Raw genomic sequence first — 4,698 nt, forward strand, 5'->3', positions numbered from 1 at the left:
TTGTGCATTTGTTTATTTGCTACTAAACAGGAGCTATTGGTTTGAGATTTCTCCCATTTTGTTTCAGTTTATTCCTCCTTCAAATTACTTTTTGCAATTCTAGTGGTTATCCCTTTGGGGGTCCCTTTAAAACACCCAGGTCTGCCATTGTGTCCAACTTTACCTTCCCTGACAACAAAGCACCTGAAATAAGAGAAAAGTGGGATAAAGGGCAAAAAAAGGGGTTCCACAGTGGCTAAACTTGGTAAAATGAGGCAAAAATGGGATTAAAGAAGCAAAAATGGGATTAAAGTGGAATATACAGATTAAGCAAGACAGAAGGGCCTAAAATGAGTGGAAAAATGGTGAAAACCACATTGAAAGTGGAAAAAATGGGTGGCTAAAGTAGTGAATAGGTGATACAAAGCACCCAAAATAAGTTAAAAGTGGGAACATTGGTGAAAATAGGCAAAAACCATCAGAAAAAAAGTGGTTACACAGTGGAAAAAATGAGTAATAATGAGGCAAATATGGATTCAAAGAAGCAAAAGTAGGATTAATTTGGCAAATATGGTTTAAGAAAGGCATAAAGCATCAAAAATGATGAAAAGCACCTAAAGTGGCAAAAATGGGTGGCTTAAGCAGTGAACAGTTGTTACAAATCACCAAAAATAAGTGAGAAGTGGGGAAAATGTGAAAAAAGTTGCAAATTATCAGAAAGAAGTGGTTACACAGTGGCAAAAATTTGTGAAATGAGGCAAAAATGGGATGAAAGTGGCAAATATGTTTGAAGAAATGCAAAAAGGGTGCAAAAGGGGTGGTTAAATGGTGAAAAGTAGTTAAAAGTGTCAAAAATTAATTGTCAAAAAATTGTCAGAATGTGGGGGTGGGTGGTAAAAAGGCATTACAATCTGCAAATAGTGGTTAAAAGAGGCAAAGGTGGGTCAAATCTGGATAGAATGTGGAAAAATTGGGGGGGAAACAGTGATGAAAAGCGGTTAAAAAGTGGGCAAAATAAGCCATTTGAACATCTTAACCCAATAATAGTGTGACATATTTTTCTGCTCCAAAATGAGGCTACTGTTAGCCAGGATGCTAGCACCAATGCTCCTGATCCAACTCACATGCATTAATATCACCAGGACCCGTAGGTTTATCAGACAAATCTGTGAGCAGGCCACCCGGGCTGTAGCTGCCACGGGTACTAGCACCCAGGACACTTAGTACTTGTAGTGCTAAGTGTCCTGGGTGCTCTGTAGAAACAGATGAATACCCTACTCCACACTGAAGGTTACTGTACTGTTTGATAGACTTTGAAACGACAAAGTTACAATGGAAAGGGAGCTTCATGTTGCTTTAAAGGTGCTTTTCCAGGTGAAAGGCTATTTCCCTATAGGAATGAGTACACTTCTTTTATCTTTTGTGACAATTTTAAATTCTAGAAATAAGAAAACTGACTTCCCCGTGAACTGTAAATCTTAATAAAGAAAGGAAAAACACTCATTTCTGTGGTTTTCCTCTAGCAGCACTGACACAGATCTATATTTTCTCCACCAGCCTCAGGGGTGATCATATTTCTGCAGAATTCATAGAAACATGGCAAGAAGCAGAGAGAAGATGAGGAGGCAGCAGGAAACTGAAGGTAGACACAACATCTCAAACTAAGCCTCCCTCCATCTGGACTGAAAATTTAAAACACAAACTAAAGCTGATCTTTACAAAAGAGCGACACTTTTGGATGTGAGAACAGATGTTACCTGACTGTTAGACACTGGAAATGAAACACGCTCTCAGAGTGAAACGAGTCGACCGCTCAGGTTGCCTCGGGCTGCTGGGACAGAGGAGGGAATCAAAAACACACGGCCTCTTCTGGTGGCTGTTAGGGTCGTTTATGCTCCCATTATGAACTTACAGTCATGTCCAGGGGAGTCTTTTTTTTTTTATCTGTGACGTTAAATCTATGATGACCTCAGAGCACTGACATGTGGAAAATAAAACACAGAACATCTAAATGTGAACAGGATTCAACCTCTTTGATCAGAAATCAACCTAAAGTCTCCTGACTGATGTTTCACTTTGAAAATGATTTCTTATTGAGCCTGCAAATGTTTAACTTTAGCCAAAGACTCTATACAACCCCAGTTCCAAAAAAGTTGGGGCACTGTGTAAAATGGAAATAAAATCAAAAGTCAATGATTGCCAAATCTCAAACTCATATTTTATAAATAATAGAACATAAAACAACATATCAGATGTTGAAATTGAGACATTTCATCATTTTATGAAAATATTTGCCCACTTTGAAATGTTGTTTATGTTCTCCTGTGAAAAAAAATGGGTTTACGAGATTTGGCAATCACTGACTTCTGTTTTTTACATTTCACACTGTGCCCCAACTTTTTTGTAATAGGGTTGTTCAGTTCCTCACATCTAATCTTTATCCCTCTGACCTAAACTTGGAGTCCCCCATTAAGCATCACTTCAAAAACACAGACTATCTCTTTAATCTTAGCTCAGCACTGAAGTGTTAAAACCCACAGAGAAGACTTCATGATAAATAAGAGTTCTGAACTTTATTTGTTGATCTCAAACCAGTGGGTTTACTGTCCTGATGTGTCCCTGACGTGCATTTCCTCACTCAGACAGTTTCCTGGACGCTAAAGAAATAATGAGGGGCAGAGAAGAGGACAAAATGATGTCACCATGCTGCATTCATGGAAGCTATTTCCATGGAAATCTGTCTTAACTCCGCTGGCTCCACGTCAATCCCAGTCTGGCATTTTTTCACCGTTTTTGTCTCCAGACTGCAAAAACAGCCCTCCCAACCTGGACAGAAAACTCAATACTTGTGGGATTTTTACAGTAAAGCAGCAGGAAAAAAACAGTCAGAGCTTCTTTATGTTGAGTCTACGTGAGGAAACTTGAGCTTTGAGTTTGACACTTTAACAGTGAGCTAACGCTGCAGACGTGCAGAGCTGCTTCACATTTGGTTTCATGGATTATCAGACACCAAAACTCTGCACATCTGTTTAAAGTCTGATATTATCAAACAGCCTCCATTTTCTCTTCTGTCCACAAGTGTGCAGATCCACCAATCTAATTCCTTTTTCTTATCTGGGTCAAACAAGAGTGGTCAAACAGTGCTGCACAGGCTCTTTATAATCAAAATGCATGGATATTAAGTATTTAGAGCTGCACGCAGTGGGAAACAAGATGAATTGCTTGGCAGCGATATTCTGCAAAACTCATCCCTCTGTGCTCCGTTTGTAGGAATCTGTCTTGCTGGAATTTGATATTTCCACAGGACAGGAAGCAAAGCTTTCCCTGAAGAGGTGAGAGGGAGAACAGTATAACGTGAAGGCTCTGGAAACATAAAGCAGATTTGAATTCTGGCAGGAAATTTGAGTTCATGTCCGGACAAAAACATCCAGACACCGGGGCCTCGTGGCTAGATCGTGCTGAAGCTGTTGTCTTCAAAGGGGCCGACCTGTTGCACCGTCCCTTCTTTGATTATTGCACAAAAAGCCCAAAAAGAAATATTAAGAATGAAAAAAACATGGAGAAAATATTTGCTTTCGATGACTTAAGTTTAACTTAACTGTCCTGATGGAATCACTGAGGTTAGTGGAGTTTTTAGTTGTTCAAAAGATAATGTATGAGGGGCCGTACAAACCATAGTTCATTCTGGCCCTATGAGAGGAAGTACAGATAGCTTGATAGCCATAGAAATAAAATTAAGACTAAATCCTGGAAAAATATCTCTACTATCTAGACATCTAGCTCCCCCGCAGCGTTTTCTAACTCTTCCTGGGTATTCAAAGGCATCGATGAATGGATGAAGGATCCCAAACTGGGAAATTTTGGTGTTACAACAGCAAAGATGGACAGGTAAAGCAGCAGCAGGAGAAATATACTGTAAATAAGCATTAAAAATTATGTCGTAAAAGGTGTGGACATTGTTACAAGCAGTAAGTTATTTAGCAATAGAAATGATGCGTTGAATGGGTGAATAAAAATGAGCATAAAAATAACAATTTCATCTTTGAACACTTAGCTTATTGCAATATGTATAAAGAATGTGAACATATACAGCTTGGAGGTAGCGGTTGAAATGTGCAAGAAAAGAAGACAGCTTGTCGTATCAACATCAGTGGTTTTCAAACGTTTTTTTTGCCCAAGGCCCACCAAAAATCAAACTGAAGTCTCAGGTCACACCATATTCATGTCCTTACAAAATAGCCTCTTTTATATGTGTCCCAACTGCATGCAACAAAATCAGTTAGGTTACAAAGTTTCTTTTTGTAGTATCCTATTAGCCTGTGAGGGATGTATTCACCCTGTTCCTATTTTCCTCTCTGTCATTCACACTGAGATGGACAAGTAACAAGGAAAGAGGTAGCGCAGAGGATGACAAGCCACCAGGAGTGTCCTACCAGAAGATATTCTTAGTTTTCTGTCTTCAGAGAATTACATATTTAACAGATAACAGATGGACAGTGAGCATGCAAGCCTGCATGATGCAATGCAATGTCTGATGCTTGCATGCAGTAAGGACATTGGTTATAGTATCTTCAGTTGTTGCATAATGTATGGTTAGACGAATCCCAAGGCACACCTAGACATGCCTCAAGAACCACTGGTTATTTGAGAACCACTGGTCTACATTAAACTGAACGGTTAGTTCATAGGAGTAATTATGCATTTAAAGTGTAAGTACAG

The sequence above is a fragment of the Cheilinus undulatus genome, linkage group 19 (genome assembly GCF_018320785.1).
Source record: "Cheilinus undulatus linkage group 19, ASM1832078v1, whole genome shotgun sequence".
In the NCBI taxonomy this organism is placed as follows: Eukaryota; Metazoa; Chordata; class Actinopteri; order Labriformes; family Labridae; genus Cheilinus; species Cheilinus undulatus.